The 19,943-nt window shown below is 40.3% G+C and overlaps 1 protein-coding gene and 1 long non-coding RNA gene across 6 annotated transcripts in view; one reads left to right on the top strand and one right to left on the bottom strand.

The window, feature by feature from the left end:
* The window catches only part of LOC128311823 (uncharacterized), a 95,738-nt gene extending 82,731 nt beyond the window's left edge, over nt 1-13,007 (bottom strand). The window contains exon 1 of one of the 2 annotated variants that reach the window (XR_008290456.1): nt 12,540-13,007. This is a non-coding gene — a long non-coding RNA (uncharacterized LOC128311823). The remainder of the gene's footprint in view (nt 1-12,539) is intronic. The other variant, XR_008290455.1, reaches the window with a different exon arrangement.
* Nucleotides 13,008-13,040: 33 nt separating this feature from the next.
* The window catches only part of FAR1 (fatty acyl-CoA reductase 1), a 77,861-nt gene continuing 70,958 nt past the window's right edge, over nt 13,041-19,943 (top strand). For 2 of the 4 annotated variants that reach the window (XM_027073081.2, XM_027073079.2), the window contains exon 1: nt 13,041-13,311. The gene's annotated coding sequence lies outside the window, so the exon portion shown is untranslated. Of the gene's footprint in view, nt 13,312-15,102; nt 15,201-19,943 lie in introns of all 4 variants that reach the window. The other 2 variants (XM_027073080.2, XM_053203476.1) reach the window with 2 other exon arrangements.

Below are 19,943 nucleotides of genomic sequence, written 5' to 3'. Positions count from 1 at the left end.
GCATATAGTGCAACAATGATTTCAGGAGTAGATTCCTTAATGCCCCTTACCCATTTAGCCCATCCCCTGCTCCCACAACCCCTCCAGCAACCCTGCTTGCCTTTCTTTTTTAACAAAATTTTTTTTTAATGTTTATTTATTTTTGAGACAGAGAGAGACAGAGCATGAATGGGGGAGGGTCAGAGAGAGGGAGACACAGAATCTGAAACATGATCCAGGCTCCGAGCTGTCAGCACAGAGCCCGATGTGGGGCTCGAACTCACGGACCACAAATTCATGACCTGAGCCGAAGTCGGCTGCTCAACCGACTGAGCCACCCAGGTGCCCCCCTGCTTGCCTTTCTTAAGTCACCAAGGCAGTTGCTCCTCTGAGTTCCCACTGAATATCCTTTTATTTTTTAAAAAATTCATTTTGAGAGAGAGAGAGAGTAGGGGAGGGGCAGAGAGAGAGAGAGAGAGAGAGAGAGTGAGTGCAGGGGAGGGGCAGAGAGGGAGAGAGTGAATCTCAAGGAGCCTCTGTGCTGACAGCATGGAGCCCAACACAGAGATCAATCTCACAAACTGTGAGATCATGACCTGAGTCGAAATAGATGCTTAACCAACTGAACCACCCAGGCACCCCCCCATAGAATATTCTATTGACTGTTCTCATAGCACTTATATTTTATTGTGTTTATCTCTTTTTGCCATCTTGACTGATGCTGTTCAATAGAAACCTAACACAACCCACATGTAGTTTTAACTTTTCTACTAGCCACATTAAAAACAGTAAAAACAGATGAAAAGATTTTCATATTTTTATTTAACCCATTATATCCCACATATTGTCATTTCAACATGTACCTGATATAAAATTTATTAATGAAGTAGTTTAGCTTACTTTCTGGTACTATGCCTTCAGATTCCTATGTGTTTTTTGAACTAGCATATTGCATATTAGCAGATTGCAATCTGGACTGGCCACATTTCAACTGCTTAATAGTCACATATATCTAAGTGGCTCCCAGATGGGACAGTTAGTGTGAGCTTCAAAGGGAATCCTATCTTGTTCATTGTTTTATTCCCAGGTACCTGATTTGTAAGAAATGCCTAATAAATGCTTGTTAAATGAATGAATGAACAAATGAACAATGATAAAAATAGCTAGGGTTGATTGCTTGCAATGTGAAAAGTCACTCTGATAAGCAATGTACATAACTTTCCTTATCAGCAAATGCTTGGTTGGCATTCAATGGCTATTTAACAGTCATTAGATAATTATGTAGTCTTGGGAAAGCCACTTAACTTCTTATAATCTCAATTTACCTATTTGTGATAGGACAGAGGGTATGGCCAAAGTGACTCTGAAGACCAGTTCTAAAATAGGGTGGATATAAAAAAAAAAACCTTAAAAAAATTTTTTTTTATATTTATTTTTGAGAGTGAGCCGGGGAGGGGCCAAGAGAGAGGGAGACACAGAATGTGAGCTGTCAGCACAGAGCCCGAAGCAGGGCTCGAACTCGTGAACTGTGAGATCATGACTTGAGCCAAAGTGGGATGCTTAACCAAATGAGCCAACCAGGCGCCCCCCCAAACAACTTTTTTTTTTTTTTTTGATGTTTACTTTTGAGAGAGACAGAGCGTGAGCAGGGGAGGGACAGAGAGAAAGGGAGACACAGAATCTGAAGCAGACTCTAGGTTCGGAGCTGTCCGCACAGAGCCTGACTGGGACTCTAACTCACAAAGAGCGAGATCATGACCTGAGCTGAAGTCAGACACCTAACTGACTGAGCCACCCAGGTGTCCTTAAAATAGAGTGGATTATAAATAAATGCAGGAGATGGGTAAGAAGTTTAAGGAAACAATGCTGCACAACGGAAAGGTGCATGCTTTGGAATTAGACACATGATATTAGAATTCCCAACTCCGCTACCTCATATATGCTCTTAAGCAATTTAATTAAATCCCCTAATTTTCTATTTCCTTATCTGTTAAATGGAGACAGTAAGACCTACCTTGTTGTGAGGTTTGTAAATAATATCTTCAAAGTGTTTGGCACTTAGTAAATCTTCAAAAACTAGAAGATAGGCATTATTATTGGCTCTAGGAAGTCTTTTGCACTTTTTTCAAAGATTTAACAATTTTAAAGGTAAGTGTCTAGATAGGGCTTATCATGTGTTAAGTGCTTTAAAATATTAACTCACTTAGCTTCACAACACCCCCATGAGATAGGTGCTATTATTGTCATTTCCATTTTACCCCTGGGAAACTGAGGTATAGAGGATTAACTTGCCCAAGGTCACTTAGTAAGTGGTGTTGCTAGGATTCTACACCCAGGAGTTCAGTTCTGGTGTCAGGGCTCTTAATCACTATGCCTTCTTATTCTCAAGCCAACCATTGCCTAATTCATGACAAAAAACCCTGCAATTGGCTGCTCTAATAAATATAACATTAATGAACTGGTTTTGTTTATGGAAAACTAATCTGTGCTCTCTGCTCTGGAGAGTAAGAGATTAGAGACTGCATCAAATGTAAATCTTAGTTCCTTGAAGAGTCACACCTTTGTATTTAATGACAAATTCTTATACATAGGTGTGGTTTTCTGCCTGAGGTTCTCCCAGTTTGGGGCCTTTGCAAATATTTCTGGAAGCAGACCTCTCCTTAGAAGCTCAAGGATGTGACAGCACTTATCTTTAGAGACTTAATGCAGAGTTCTCAAAAAGCACCACCCAAATGCAGGAAGTAGGTGAGTCAGAGTGTATGGCTGACACTTTGGACACATGTGATGCTGGAATACAGATGATCATCTAGTCATCCCCATTTTTGGGCATCTACAGCTCTGTCCTGATTTATGTACAAAGAGAGTTAATCTCCAAGAAAGAAAGAAAGAAAAAGAAAAAAAGGAGACAGGAAAAAGAAAAGAATAGTCTTCAGGTCTCAGGGAGACCCTCATTGCCCCCAAACGAGGTCTGAACAATGACAATGCCACCCACAAAAAAGGGGAAAAACGACCTTCTAATCAGATGAGGAAAGAAACTGACCAGCAAGATGGCTTCTTTTTTTCACAATTATTCTTGCAAAAGATAACAGACAGTATATCAAGAATATTACAAATACTGTTCCTCTTCTTTCCAACATCTGTGAGCTACCAGGACACTTTAATCAATAGAGTAGATAGTTGAGAATGTAGGGGAGGCAAAATTTTACCTCTACTTTAGCCAGGCCTGAGATTAAACTGATATAAGACAGATTAACAGGAGAAAAGTATATAAACTTAGATGTTTTATATGACATGGGACCTCTCATAAGAAAGACCCACAGAAATGGCAAACCCACACGCTTTTACATTAGGTTGAAAAAAACAAGGCAGTTGTGGAAAAGTAACTACACCATACGGGGAGGCTAAAGGAAGATAAGTGTTATTTTAACATGGTCTATTTATACAGGATTCTCTTGGCTTTGATTCCCCCCATTGAAGAATGTTCCTTTTTTCCTGGTATAGGGAGCACACTTTCACACAGGAGTGTTTATCTCCCGCTTTCAGGAAGAACAGGGGAGATTAGACTACCCTTCTTTGCATCTGCTGTTTTTTAAGTGCCTTCAGTTCAAAATAGTCCTTATGCCAAAGTGGCATATTCTGCCTTCTTTCCTTCTCCCCCTTTGACAATTCCCCCAAAAGATTCATGGTCCAGAATCTGAGTTTCTATTCTATTTCTCAGTGATTTCGTCTCTTAGTCTTGAGGATAGGTCCGTTCATTTAAAGAGCTGTATCCTAGTTCAGGACGCAATGGTGCAGATGAGGGTAGCTGTTCCTCTAAGTTAAATCTCCATACGATATGAGCAATCAGGCATTTACTGAGGGGTATTTTTCACAGAAACTAAAGAAAAACAAATATTAATGGTTAAAAACTTAGTTTCTGAGTCCAGAGGACAGCCAGTTGAGAAGATTTCTAGATTTAAGCAAGAAGTTTCTTTATATGGTAGAATGAAGATGTCAGTTGTAATTTGACAAATTTCCTGGTTTGTAGTTTGAATGTCCGTTGTTACATTTACTGGGTGTTCCAGTGAATTTTCTGAGTGGCCCACATGAGTAGACATGAAGGTTGTTTATCTGTGATCTGTTGTGGTGATTTTCTGAAGTTTATATCAGGTCATCCAGCTTTAGCTTGTAGGACTAAGGGAAAAGGGAAAATCATTCTTTGCGATTTCAAGTCAGAAGGGTGGAAAAAATGGTAAATGTTAGTTTGCAGGTTGTGGCCACATACTGGAGGAAACTAGAATTTCAGGATCCAGACCAATTTGTAGTCAGATAACTAAACCTTGAAGACAATAAACAGGGCTAGAGTCTTTTTATTTATTTATTTTTTTGAGAGAGAGAGGGAATGAGTGAGTGAGGGGGAGAGAGAGAAAGACTCCCAAGAGGGGCAGGGAGAGAGAGAGGGAGAGACAGAAGCAGTGCTCACCCGAAGCAGGGCATGAGCTCACTTGATGCAGGGCTCAAACTCACCAACCGTGAGGTCATGATGGCCTGAGCCGAAGTCAGATGCTTAACGACTGAGATACCCAGGCACTCAGGGCTAGAATCTTCATTGTAAGAGTGGATAGCTTTTCACGGAAATGTAGTTTTCTCTCTAGAGTCAATCCCATTTTTATTAAATATAATTACAGTGAAACTATTTTGTTTGTAAAATAAGTTTAGTCTCATTAAACTTGGCCTGATTATTTACATAAGTGTGGCAAGAATAGTGATTTATCACATAGGTTCTTTTCAAGTCTGTTCTGTTGGAACTTTTAATAAGGAATCTTAGATTGAGCCTTTAAAAGCCATTTAAGGTATAAAGATATAAAGCCAAGAATTTGCTATCACACTTTGCCTATAGCATACATAGATTTGGGTGAATTCCTCTCTTCTCAAGTACCCAATACATGTTAAGGTTTTTGGGCCTGCCAAGAAGTAACCTTCCTTATTCACCTGTAGGGCTGGGAATCCTGTAAACAAGGTATGGGGCTGGTATTTAAAGAGGCTTTATAAGCATTAGCTCCCTAAAGTCAACCTTAGTTCCTTAAATCCATCTGGTCACATTTGAGTCTATGTACATCATTGTCAAATATGACATTATGGTCCAAGCCTTGATAGTGTAATCAATGTTTCCAATCATGTTCTATTATAAAGAGAACAGATTCTCATTGAACCTATGAAAACAACTATATCATCATGAATAAGAATATTTATGAAGAGCCTCTAAATTTTGGAGGGATCAGAGAGAAAAAGATAAATATTTTAAGTTTTGTTCACAAAGGCATAGACTATCAAATTGAGATAAGTTACAGATAGCTTCAGAAAAAGAGAGAAAAAGGTTTTCTTAAATCTGGAAGACAAAATATTAAAGGTCCAACAATGCTTTAAATAAGAAGTCATAAAACTGTAATCATCATCATCAGTTCATTCATGTACTTTCTTTTTTTTTTCAAATAAGCTCTATGCCCAAAGTGGGGCTTGAACTCCTATCCCTGAGATCAAGACCTGCATGGTTTACCAACTGAGCCTGCCAGGAGCCCCCATCTATTTACTTTCTGTTTGCTTGATCTTGGGTTAGCAGTTTTATGAACCAATCAGTTTCTCCATTAGAATTCTAGAAATTCTGGAGCCCAGATGGCTCATTGGTTTAAGTGTCTGTCTCCTGATTTCAGCTCAGGTCATGATCCCAGGGCTGTGGGATCAAGCCCTGCATTAGGCTCTGTGCCAAACATTGAGCCTGCTGAAGATTCTCCCTCTCTCTCTTCCTCTCTCCCCTTCTCTGCCCCTCTCACTTGCCCTCTCTCTCTCTCTCTCTCTCTCTAAAATAAAAAAAAAATTAAAAAAATTTTTAAAAAGAATTCTAGAAATTCATATCCCCTTTAGTGATGTAATCTTAGAGTTATCAGAAACCTGTATTTTAGAGTACTTGTCAGCGTCCTTTCCATGATCTCTTTAGAGATGAAGCAGTTTTGCTTGTAGTTGTCTATAAGTGTTCTCAGAGAACAATCAAGAGTAAAGCAATAATGATTTATGAATGACAAAAGACTTAAAAATAGCCATGGTTAAAGATCTGCTGAGAGTTCACTATTAAAAAATGATACAATTAACAAAGAACATTTGGTTATTTCTGTGACATGCAATGTTTTCAAGTAATAATTAGAATTATGACTGATTATATAGACAGTAAGGACACTCACAGATTCCTAGGAATTTTGTACAATTTTTGAAATATTGGTAACATACACAAATAAGATCTAAAGAAAGTTAATTATCACTTGTATTTGAGAATGTTTCTCATACAATTAACATCTCAAAAAAGCTGATTAGTTTAATCTCATTTCATAAGGGTAGACAACAAATCTTTGAGATCACCTAGGGACCCTTATAGAAATTCCAAAGTTGGTTCCAGGTCAAAAGACTTCATTTTGAATTTGATTTGGGGAAATTTGTCAAAAACACTTAAACGTTTAAAATACTCCATTAAGGGGGCGCCTAGGTGGCTCGGTCGGTTAAGCATTGGACTTCACTCAGGTCATGATCTCATGGTCCGTGAGTTCGAGCCCTGCGTCGGGCTCTGTGCTGACAGCTCGGAGCCTGGATCCTGTTTCAGATTCTGTGTCTCCCTCTCTCTCTGCCCCTCCCCTGTTCATGCTCTGTCTCTCTCTGTTTCAAAAATAAATAAACGTTAAAAAAAAGTAGTTTTAAAAAAATAAAAAATAAAAAAAAATAAAATACTCCATTAAGTAGTATCCCAGGGACAAAACGCTTAGCTATTGATCTAATTAAAGTGGCAATTAAAAGATTTTAAAGGTAAATATAGAAAGTCATATAATTGTTAAAAAACAAACAAACCCTCAGCTCCTTTCGTATCGAAGACTCAGTTTTCCTAAGTAATCAGATCTGACAAAGACAACGTGAAGTACAGGAAATTATTCCGATAAGTCATAAAATCTTTATTTCCTTGGCAGATAACACAAAAGAAAAACCTTTTATAATCTCTTATTAAAAGCAGACCAATAATCTAAGAAACTGTCATTTTAATGGGGAGAAAATTAAATTCATTTTCTATATTATTGAGGTCATAGAATTACAAGAGTTACAAAACTCTTATATTTGATCCATTTAATTTTGGCTAGCTTTGACCTTGTAACATAAAATTTGTTTTCCACAAAACTGCAATTTTCTACATCCATTTAGATTTTGTCTTATTCCTTTTCTCTTTCTTATTCTGGAATACTTAGTGATTTTACTTTAGACAAACTACTCCTTTTTTTCCCCAAAACACATCCTACATTCATCATACACTCTTTATTTAAAAACACATCCCATTCTCCTCCTATACTTTGTACACAAAGGTTTTTTTCCCTTTGTTATTATTTTTAGTAGTTTTATTTTCATATATAGATTATAAATTTTAATCATTAGTAACCTTTATTTTCCAGTGAAAATCAGAAGCAAGTAATTGTGAACTATTATATATTAACATCCTACAATAGGTTAGTAAACTTGTGAATACATAATTATAATTATAAATTATAATTATAAAAATTTATAATTTTTAGAGACTTATGCTTTTTCATAGTACAATTTTTTAAGGTGGTAAAAGATATGTTTACTATCTTAAATATCTTTTTTCTCTCTATAAAAATTAAGAAGCCAAAAGTATAAATACTTTTGTTCAGCAATTAATGTTTTAGTATATTTCCTTATTTGAAAATGATCTAGATATCCAATGAATATCCACAATTTAACTTAATATAACTTCAAGGTTTCAAGTTTCCAAAAAGATTTTGGAAACTACTTTTAAGTAGACACAATACTTTGCTTACTGAAACAAAGGTAGCATAATCTTAAGTTATTCTTCTGTAGATAAATCAGCCAAATAAAAAAAAAAAATCACAGAAGGAAAGAACTTAAAAGTGAAAACATATGGCTCTCTCCAAGTTTTATTTTGTACTGCTGTGTTTGACATACATAAAGAATTTACTTTTATTGTACATTTTATTTTTAAACTGAATTTATAATTTTACAATCTTAAACATCTAGTAGAGATAAACTCATTGGATTAGTAAACCCAAGTAGAAAAAGTTGTATGTCTTCATTATGTTTAATGTTTACAACTCTGAAGACATGATTGTTTTTATTAAACCAACTAGCTTTTATTTACCAAAAATTGTTCTAGATCTTGTGAACTTGAAAAACACTTGGGTTAGTTTCTGTATTTCTGAGTTTTGGGTATACTTAATTTATACAAGTGCTTATTTTTTTTTTACCTGACTAAATAGAGCTCTTTTACAAAGTAATTTTGGCAATATCATATGAAGGTAGAAAAATATCATATTACATAACATATACACCTAGACACAGACATGCAAAAAGAGATCTTAGAGTTTTCATTTTAAATCTCAGCCATAAGTTAGGTATAAACTCAGAAACATAAAACTTACTAACTTATATGAGAGTTATCTTTGCCTTGTTAATTTTTTAATTTGCTCTTCCTATCAGTATCAAGAGGGCGTTTGTTTAGGGATGAGAGCTCTGTGAAAAATCTTTTTAAAAAAGATAGTCTAAATATTCAAGAGTATGCTGTCTTTTTATTAAAAAAATTTTTTTTAATGTTTTATTTATTTTTAAGACAGGGAGAGACAGAGCATTAACAGGGGAGGGTCAGAGAGAGGAAGACACAGAATCTAAACAGGCTCCAGGCTCTGAGCTGTCAGCACAGAGCCGGACGCGGGGCTCGAACTCAGGGACCGAGAGATCATGACCTGAGCCGAAGTCAGACGCTTAACCGACTGAGCCACCCAGGCGTCCCTATACTGTCTTTTTAAAATGAAGTATAATTGACATACAATGTTGTGTTATATTAGTTTCAGAGGTATTTTGATTTAACAATTCTATACATTACTCAGTGCTCACCATCAGTGTAGATACCATCTATCACTATACACTATTACAATATTCCCTATGCTGTATTTTTCATCTCCATGCCTTATTATATAACTGGAAGTTTCTACCTCTTAATCCCTTTTGCCACTCCTACCCCTATCTCCCCTCTGGTAACCACCAGTTTGTTCTCTTCATTGAAGGGTCTGTTCATTTGTTTTGTTTTCTAGATTCCACATATAAGTGAAATCACATGGTACTGTCTTTCTCTGTTTGACTTAAGTCAGAAAATATACCTATTTGAATCCAAAAACAGTATTCCTCTTTATGGTTTAAAATCAGTAAGCCTGGGGTGCCTGAGTGGCTCAATAGCTTAAGCATCTGACTTCAGCTCAGGTCATGATCTCATGGTGCATGAGTTCAGGCCCAGTATCAGGCTCTGTGCTGACAGCTCAGAGCCTGGAGCCTGCTTTGGATTCTAACGTCTCCCTCTCTCTCTGCCCCTCCCCCACTTGCGCTATGTCTCTCTCAAAAATAAACATTAAAAAAATTTTTTTTAAATCAATAAGCCTTTTATCCCTTAACCATAGACATAAGAGGAGTCCCCAAAGAGTGCAAAAGATGCAGCCCTCCCCAAATCCAGTAAGTTCATTCCCAGAGTCAGCTTAAGAACGAAGACTTTCATTGTCACAGGCTTAAGGTAAGAACAGTGTTTATGAAACTGGTGTCTCTTGTTATCTGTGGGAAGATGAGATGCTTCCAACTATAGACCAGCTAATTTGTGTATTGGGTGGTTGACATTAGGATGAGTGTTTCCTAACACTAATGAAGGTGAGGCAACAAGCCCCCTCATGGACAGGGACCTCTCATTAAGACAACCTTCCTTAGCAGCTGGTAATGTTGGACAAAGAGAATGCTGCTTGTCATTTTGTATCTTGGGTTGCCAGCCTGTTTGTCTGGTTACCTGACTCAAGCCAACACTTGTACCCTCTGGCTGGTGGAGAACTAAAGCCAAACTCTGAAGACAGAACAAGATGAAAGGAATATCCCATCTTACGATTTTTCCCCCTTATGATAAATACCCCAAAAGACAGACAAGGAAAACAAAGACTAGCAACCTATGGATAATACCAATGGGTGGGGTGCCTGGGTGGCTCAGTCGGTTAAGTGTCCGACTTCGGCTCACGTCATGATCTCATGATCTCATGGTCCGTGAGTTCGAGCCCCGTGTCGGGCTCTGTGTCAGAGCCTGGAGCCTGTTTCAGATTCTGTGTCTCCTTCTCTCTCTGACCCTCCCCCGTTCATGCTCTGTCTCTCTCTGTCTCAAAAATAAATACACGTTAAAAAAAAAATTAAAAAAAAAATACCAGTGGGTAACCAGGACCAAACTTACAAGAGTCACAATTCAAAGAACTAATTTTTATAAATGTTTTTATCCTGTCAATCTTTCTTCCTTTCTTTTTTCTTTCTTTCTTTCTTTCTTTCTTTCTTTCTTTCTTTCTTTCTTTCTTTCTTTCTTTCTAAGTAATCTCTATATCCAACATGGGGCTTGAACTCACAACCCTGGGATTAAGAGTTGCATGTGCTACTGACTGAGCCAGCCAGGCACCCCTGCCAATCTATATTTAGAGAGGAAAAAAAGATGCTTTTATTATTCTTGTTTTGGCTGGGCCTATAGGCAGAGATCTGAGATACTGGTATGTGTAGCATATGTGTTTCTGGGTTTATTCCTACATGTTTTCTCAGTAATACATGGTATTTCTCTTTAGGTTGTAAACTATTTTTTAATAGGTTTAAATTATTTTTGTTTGGTGTAATTTACCTTTGTTTACAGAACGGTGTTTCCATAGCAAGGATCAAAAGCACATACAGGTATTTTATGTTTGAATAAAATTACAAGGCAGTTGATTCCAATATATATGGCAGCCCAATTCTCAGGGCTCTTGCTGAAAGATGGGGAAAGCATTTGAATGAATGATTACTTTCTTTGGTATTACTACATTTTATAGGTTAGACTCTGGGCAAAATCCTTCATCACCTTTTGTGGAGACTATTACTCACTCTTTGTAGATATATGAATTCTTTGGATCCATTTAAGAATGATGGTGCACTGAGGGACACTGGCCAATCCAACAACACGCCCTCCCCGTGAGTTTGTACCATGTTGGAGAGTGAGCCATTGTTTTAATTTTAAGTCCTCCTTCAGAAAGCCCATCTCGGGGGGCCGGTGGTGGGGAGTGTCTCTGCTGGAGGTGCATGTTACATACACAATGACTTTAATCAAATGAGATGCCTTTATGCTCTCAAACCTAAAGTTATTTTTGAATTTCAGAATGTACTCATTCAGCAATTACTTAATTTCTTCATGTGTTTTCCTCAGAACTAAGTAGTAGTTTGTATCTATCTATCTATTGAAAAAAATCAAGATGTTTGCACAGAAACTAAAAAATCTGCAATGAAAGTATTCTCCAGAAATAGTGTCTGAATTGCACATGCCGATAAATCTCAGCAGTGGTGAACTTAGTTCTTCTTCCGAGAATATGCCCCTCAATTCCCTAGGCTGGGCTCGATCCTCTTTATATATATTCCTTCACCCTGAATTATATAGGAATGATCCATTTGAGGTCTTCCTCTAATACCCTATGCTCTATGGAAAAATACTGTCTTACCTGACTTTACACGCCTACTTCGGGGACAAGTACTTTAAACCAAGGCATTTATCTGAATTGAACCGCTTAATGACTCAAGTAGTAAATATGAATCATGTAATCTGTTTTGCTGCCGGCGCGTGCTCTTTCACAAGCTAGAATTTGGCCCACAGGTCTTATGTTTGTTCTGGAAAGGTGGTTATTGACCCATTTGTAACAAGTGTTTCACGTTGGCCCGGCGATTTCACAATTCTGCTTCTGGACTGGGTTCTAGGCACACACCATCTGGCGTCACCTATGGGAATGCTTCATCCCTGAGGGCAAGCGGCTTGTTGGCTTTGTGGTCCTGGGCCCTCCTGCAGGAATGATTGTACCTGGCGCGCTGGGCTGGTCGGTGAGCTCCTCCAGGGCAGAAGCCATGGTATTTCAATGAAAATTTCCTGGGTTCGGAGCTCTGGTCGGCCACAAAGTAGGCAGCTCGGTAAATTATTGCAGTTTCCAACTAAGTGAGGCAGAATGGGTGCTTTGGGGCCACTAACGGGGCCAGGCACTGAAACAAGCCCTACACCCTCAAAGAAAAATCACTCGGAACCATCTTCGCGCATCCTGAAGTATCAACCCGTGCGCGCTAAGTCTCTGTGCCCAGAGCTTTCACTCATTTAAAATTCTCAACAATCCTTTTCTTTTTCCTCCTCTGATTTGCAGTTTTTGAACGATGGCTGACTAAATCCTAGTGAGACTGTTGATACCGCGGGAGTCTCACTGTCATGGGAATGTTATTACAGTTATTCTCACAATCCTTTTATTTATTTATTTTTTTTATAAAAGAGGGATTATACAATATTCTATATTAAAGTGTCGTGAGTGCACTAACCTGAACTGTACGGCTGGGTACATTTTTACATACGGATACCACCCAGATCGAGAGACAGAACGTTTCCAGCTCCCCGTAGGTTCCCTTGTGCCCCTCCCATCCCCCTGAGGTAACCGTTACTCAACTTCTCTCACCAGCGGGAAGTTTTGCACTGCGGCCTGATTTGGTCCACGGGGCTGGACGAGGCGCACGCTCTGCTCGCTCCCTACAAAGCATCGCGCCGAGGTTCCGGGAGTCCACCACCGAGCGACAGCTCCCGGCTCACAGACCCCGCGTAGGCGGTGCGGGAGCACGCCACAATGGCCGCCCGCGCTCCCCGCACGGGCCTCGCCGCATTCTCCCACCCTTCCAGCGGGTACCTCTCCCGCGCCACCGCCAGCCGGGTGTGGCCCTGGGCGCGACCCGCCGGAACGCTAGCGGCCAGAGAGGCGCTCCTGAGCCCGGGATGTGGGGCGCGCGCCCATTGGTTGAACTTTCCTGCTTGGGCCGGCCGGCCGCAGAGCCCGCCTCCCGGCCCTCTTTCGGTGCTCCCATTGGCCGTTCGCGTCCCACCCGCGCCCGCTCCCGCCCCCCAGCCCGCCCAGATGGAAACGGGGTTGAGGGGGTGGGAGGCCGAGGCGGGGAGGGAGGGGTCGAGGTATCCTCCCGGTAAGGGGGCGCGAGAGACAAGACAGGCCAATCCGGACAAGACGTGGAAAAGAGGCTCCGCGCCAGCCAGTCACATCGCGAGGTCCGGGTCGGGGAGGCTGACGCGAGTGCGGGCCGCAGCCAATGGGCGTGCCACTACCCGTCCGCTCTTCAGCAGCCGGTCGGGGGTGGTGGAGGAGCGAGTGAGGAGAGCGCGACGGCGGCGGAGACATCGCTGGACGGCCAGTGGGAAAGCGAGGCCCGAGCCTCTGAGTCTAGGTGAGAGGCAGCGACGCCGGGCGGGAGAGGCGAGCTGCGGGCCCCTCCTCGCCCGGCCCGGGCCGCGGCTGCGGGAGCCGGGGCGGCAGGCCGCCGGAGGCGACACCCGCCGCCCCGCCCCGCCCCCGCCCCCACCCTGGGCCGCCCGCAGCCGGGGGCGCCCGCCTGTCTCTGCCCGGAGGGTCTGAGCGCGGCTGGGACGGGGCCGCCGCCTTCCAGACTGCGGGGCTGGCGAGCGGGGACGCAGGGAGGGGCCTGGTTTGCAGCCGCCGAGCCTTGGGGGCTCAGTCTGGTGTGGGGAGGCCGCATAGAAGTGGCGAAGGTGGGGGGGCGGGTAGTTAACGGAGGAGCGGGCTCTTGTGCTCCAGGGGGGCAAAAGAGGTCTGTGATTGAAGGATTTTCTGGTCCGACGGGGAAGAAAGTGATGGGGAAAGGGTGATGCTCAGAAAAGGGTGCCCGGGGAGAAGGTGCGGAACCGGGGAAAGTGACTGGCCTTTTGGAAGTAGGCATTGATAGAGGATGGGGGGAAATCAGCTGGGAGTGAAGGGAGGTAGGGTTTGTTTGTTTCGGTTTTTGCTTTTTGGAAGGTTAAGATCTCTGGACAGACCGGGACACGTGGGTTTGGAGTAAGAGACACCTACTCCAACCGGAAGGTCCCTGAGAAAAAGGCTTTAGGTGAGGTGTGGATGGAGGCTGTTTGACTAGAAGGCGTTAGGTGGCCAGTTAGGAGAAAGTATACAAGGAGCAGATGAGGTAGGCTTATGTATGATAGCTAAAAGGTGTGGATCTTTTATGACTAAGTGAGCAAGAATAACAGCTTTTTGGGAGAGACTGGAGAGTGTCTCAGGTAGGAGTTAGTCAAGCCAGGTTTATAGGTTCATTCACTACTCATCGTGGACCAAGCACTCAGTTTTAACTCTCACTACTGACGCTGATTGTGCCCCCCACCCCCACCCGCCCCCACCATCCCGGGACAGTTCATTTGATTGTTTTGCCACAGCAGCACACACACTCACCCTCTCAAAAGTAAAGGCACAAATATTGTTTGCTTTCGATTGGATGGCAGTGCGGAATCGTTTAATTTCATGTTTAAAAAAAATTAGACCATGTTGGGTAAAGCATGAAGATACTTTCAGAAAATCTGCCCTGTAGGGGAATTTAACTATCTTGTTGGGCACATGTAATACAGCATAAAAATGATGCAAGATCTCTTACAGTAACACAGTGACAATTAACACATAAGTACAATTCTGTTACTGTAGGATCAACCAGTTCCACGCAGTAGAATTTGATTACGTATCATGCTTGTTGGGAGGTTTTTAGCCTTGGGAAGAGTTTTGTACCTAAGTAGGTTCAACGTTTTTTTTTCACTTAGAGGAAAGAAACACATGGTATGTGTGTGTCACTACTGCCGCCTTTCTGTTTGATGCCTTTGGGAATTTTTATTTGTGGGTTGTGGGCAGAGGTTGGGGGCAGAGAAGAGGTAGAAGAAAAGAAAGCGGCCCACTGCCACATGTCCAGAAAATTTAAACGGCCTCGAGGAGGTGATAAGCACCGAGATGTAGTTTCTGCTTGAGGATAGGACAGAGGTTTGTGAACAGTTTAGCACTTCTTGACAGACAAGAAGTCCCGAGGACGGAAACCAAAGAGGGCATATGTTGTATACGATAGTTCCTTCTTAGCCAGCTCAACAAAGCATCATAGCTAATGGACCGTTCTTTAGGAAGTAGAAATAATTTTGGGGAAGAAATTTCTTGGTATTGCTATTCACTGATCACATTTTACCCTTAGGATGACAGAATACCTAAGTGCTGAGGTGCCGAGGTGACTCGGGGCAAAGAAGTAATCTGAGTGGTATGGAGTTAATCAGGGAAGGTTTCCAGGAAGGGGTGAGTTTTGAGACACCTTTTGAAGAGTTTGGATATGGGTTATTGGAAGACTTGAGGATGACATTCAAGTAGTTTGGACAAGCTGTAAGCAACTGTGGATGAGAATGACACATAAGAAATGGATTTTAAGGAGGATGGAACATTTGAATGAAGATTTAAGTGTGGAGATCAATTAAGTCTGTGGTTGTAGCTTAGTTTTATAAATAATGGTTCTGTATGGTGGTTAGGAGAGAAGAATTAGAATAGTTGACGACGGGGGTGCCTGGGTGGCTGAGTCCGTTAAGCTCTTGACTCTCGATTTCGGCTCAGGTCATGATCCCAGGGCAGTGGGATCTAGCCCCGCAAGAGGCTCCATGCTGAGTGTGGAGCCTGCTTGGGATTCTCTCTCTCTCTCTCTCTCTCTCTCTCTCTCTCTCTCACTCTCTGACTCTCTCACTCACTCCTTCCCTCCCCCCTCCCTCCCTCTGTCCCCCTCCCCTGCTCGCTCACTCTCTCCAAAAAAACTAAAAAAAAAAAAAAAAAAAAAAGAAAAAGAAAACCAATAACCAATAGTTGATGATGGATTGGAGACGGGTAGTAAGGGAAAGAGCATGAAAATATTTTTTGATTTTTGTGGTAAGAGAATATGTTGAAAATAAGTTGGGTTATTGAGAGGTAGATTTGGTGTTCAACCAAAAAATAATCAGGAACATTTTTGAGTCCTATACTAGATTATGTTGATAATAATAGCAAAATTTAGTGGGTGCTACTTTGTGCCAGACGCTGTTTTGAGCTTTCCGAGTATCATCTTCCTTTGATTATCCCTGTTTTTTAGATGAGGGAACTGAGATTCAGAAAGATTTAATTTGCCTGATGCCACACAGCTAATAAGTGGCAGGTCAGTGTTGACAAAGTCAGTCATTAAATTTTAACTGAGCATATGTTTCATGCCAGGCACTGTGGTAACTGTTGGAGGTTCACAGTTGACAAGCAAATCTAAAGGTCAGGCCTGGGCCATTTTATTTTATTAAAAACAATTTTTTTTTTTTTTAACATTTATTCAGTTTTGAAAGAGAGAGACAGAGTGTGAATGGGGAAGGGGCAGAGAGAGGGAGACACAGAATTTGAAGCAGGCTCTAGGCTCCAAGCTGTAAGCATAGGGCCTGATGCAGGGCTCGAACTCACTGACGGCAAGATCATGACCTGTGCTGAAGTCAGCTGCTTAACCGACTGAGCCACCCAGGCACCCCTGGCCTGAGCCATTTTAAAATAAATTGTCAGGAATTAATAGAAGAGAGACAGTGAAGGGAGAGACGAAGAGGAGTTGGAGAGACTTTTGTAGATATTGAAGAATATACTGTTTTGGAAAACTTAGGATAGGAATAGAGAAAGTAGTCAACAACATGTGTAGCTGAGAGACTCTGACGAACCATTGAGTTAAGTCAGGAAAAAAGTTATGTGAATTTAGTCTCAAAAACCAGAATGAAGATACTAAGGTATAAGCTGGTAGTTACTCATATTTAGTGGCAAGTTACTCATATTCAGTGGCTCTGTACAAACTTAAAATATGGTGTACAGATTCATAGGAAAGATGTTGGTATGTTCCTTTCTAATATTTTAATCTTTGGCTGGTAAGATCATGGGTGGCTTAAAAATGTTCATATTCTTTGTATTTTCCCAGTTTAAGTACATGGGCATTACTTAATATATGGGGGAAAAGTCATTCTACTGAAATGAGCTAATAGGAAATATGTGGGTGAGCTAGTCTGAACTATGTTTCGGACAGAGGAAAAGATGGCCTTATTTCAGTGTATACTGCTGCATGTGAGATACTTTGGTAGATACTTTCCTGTCTTGGAAGTGACTAGACACATCCTGAAACTGTACGTACTGAAAGATGGCATTTGTTTAATCTGAGGGATCAGGTTACTAAATCACCTTGAGGCTTGGAGATACGGTCTTGGCTCTTCTGAACTCTGAATGTTGTTCTTTTAAGGTTTAATACATGAATTTAAGGTTAAACAAAGCAAACCACTCACTTGAGTGAGTCATTTCAACTGTGTCTTTTGGACTTTACACCCTTTCTTCTTCGCACACATTGGTTCTGTAGTTCCTCTCTTCTAGTGGCGTTGTAATGGGCTTAGAGTTTCAGTTCAGTAAGACAATATGAAAGTGCTGAATTTACATGTAACCAGTTTAACTTAAAATTTGTCATTGTTTTCTGTTCCCAATTTAAAGAAGAAAAGAGATGAATTTCAAGACAATAAAATAAGCTTTTCTTATCAAATAATTATTCAAAAGCAAACTAGTAGGATTTGCCCCAGGATTACTACAGGTTTATTCTGATCTCTGCAATGGAGATGGAAGAATCTTATAAGTCAAGAAGAACAGGGTCTAGTTTTTAGTTTAATTTGGCCCATAGGGATCGTGGGAGGAAATGTAATATTTCATCTGGGTATTGTACTGTTCCTTTACATAAATTATTACCTTTAGCTCTCATACAGTTCTCCAAAGTGGATAGCCTATTACAGATGATAGAATGAGGCTCAGAGAAGTTAGTAAGTAACTTTCCAAAGGTTGGAGAGCTAGGAGGAGAGCTGAGATTCAAACCTTGCTTTGTGAAACTCCAAATCTCATGCATGTAAGATCAAGGGCAAGAAATACTTATTTATATTAATAACTACAATTGAAAAAAATGCCACATAGCCTTAGGTCTTCAGTAACTGTTACGTTAGAAGATGGGACTGTTGCTCTGTGTGTTTGTCCTGTGACACTGGCTCTTAAATGATGGTGATTATTGTGTGTCTTTTAAGGGTGCATTATATTACCTTTAGAGGTATATGTTTTCATATTTTAGTAGTTTTTTGAAATGAAGGTGTAATTTACAGAGTTTATTTTAAAATGTTTATATGGGGCGCCTGGGTGGCTCAGTCGGTTCAGTGTCCAACTTTGGCTCAGGTCATGATCTCAACAGTTTGTGAGTTTGATATTTTTGATATCCATGTCAGGCTGTGTGCTCAGAGCCTGGATCCTGCTCCGGATTCTGTGGCTCCCTCTCTCTCTGCCTCTCCGCCACTTGTGCTCTGTCTCTCTCTGTCTCAAAAACAAATAAACGTTAAAAAAATTAAAAAATAAAATGTTTATGCAGTGGATACTATCTTTTTTTTTTAATTTGACCATCTAATTGTCTCTGTTAAATGGTTCATGGGACGCCTGGGTGGCTCAGTTGGTTAAGCATCTGACACTTGATTTTGGCTCAGGTCATGATCTCATGGTTTGTTAGTTTGAGCCCCACATAGGGCTCTGCACTGACAGCATGGAGCCTGTTTGGGATTCTCTGTCTTCTCTCTCTGCCCCTCCTTCTCTCTCTCCCTCTCTCTCTCTCTCTCTCTCTCTCTCTCTCTCTGTCAAAGATTAATAAGCATTTAAAAACAAAACAAAACAAAAAAACAGAAAAATGATTCATGAATTGGACAGCACTCCATCTAATAAGTAGAGAGGGACTCCCAATGGCTACTGTGTCTTAAAGTCAAATGTGTGTCTCAGAATTAAGGAAGAGTGGTATATGCATGTAGTCTGCATGTACATTGCCTTAGCAGTTTGCTGTGTGCATTTTCTTCTCATTTCCTTCCTCTACTTAGCTTATAACCTTTTTTCTTTTTAGTATGATGTAATGTATAGAACTGAAGTATATATTAATAATAAAATAGTCATTCTTTTTAGCTAATGAATATTATAGAAGAAAGTTCTTTGATGTGGAAAATTCAAATTGTACTGTGAATCAGCAGATCTGAGTTTTAATTTTGGTTTTGCTAGCAACTTGATGTGTAACTTGAGGCAAGTCATTTCCCCTCTCTGAGCTTTAGTTTCCTCATCTGTAAAATGGAGTGGGGAAGGGAACCTTTAGACTTGTCCAGCCTGAACAAACTGTATGCCCTCTTTTTAATTAAAAATGTGGGTGCCTTAGATCTCTTTTTAAAAACTATAGTAGCTTTTTACTCTTTTTTCTTTCACTTCATTCCTTTGCATTCTCTCCTTGCCCTTTTTTCCCATGGATCCTTGAGAGTACTATTAGCTTCTCAATGTATTAGAGAGGATGTGTTATTTTTGATATCCTACATTTACTAAGACAGGATATTTGAGAAAGTAGTAGATACTTAGTAAATAGTTAAAAGTGAATATATGTTTTGTCTGAGTTTAATGAAAGAATTATTTAAATAAAGTATCACACAAAAGCTGTTAACGTTTCATTGAAAGTTCTGTGTAAATAATGAAATGTGTTTTGATGTAAATTTATCTACTCTCCACTGGGCAGATGTACAAAGATGAAAACTATTGGACCTGTCTTTGACAGGTGTTCTAGTAGAAGAAGGAATCTCCTTTAAACTTTGTATTACGGAAAGTTGCCAACATAAAATGCACATCACCAATTTTAAAAATTATAAACCAAAGCAAATCCCTACACATTTTTACCAGTTATTACTAAACAGCATGATGAGTGTAAAAATAGACATGCTAATCTAAGTGAAGTGGAAATTGTTCGTATAAATTGTTCATATTTTGAGACTTGTATATTATACTGTGCTAAGCAGGGGAAATCATGTAAAATAATCTGTAATTCAGGAGTAATGACTGAGTATATGTATATAAAACAGAATGTGGCAACATGATATCATATACCAAAATTGGTGATAGAGATTCTAAATGAGAGATTACATTATTTCTGAATGAAAGTAGGATTTAGACAAGGAGAAAGAATGTTAG

The sequence above is a fragment of the Acinonyx jubatus genome, chromosome D1 (assembly GCF_027475565.1).
Source record: "Acinonyx jubatus isolate Ajub_Pintada_27869175 chromosome D1, VMU_Ajub_asm_v1.0, whole genome shotgun sequence".
NCBI lineage: Eukaryota > Metazoa > Chordata > Mammalia > Carnivora > Felidae > Acinonyx > Acinonyx jubatus.
The sequence above is the reverse complement of the archived record's forward strand: the minus strand, read 5'-3'. Positions and strand labels throughout refer to the sequence as shown.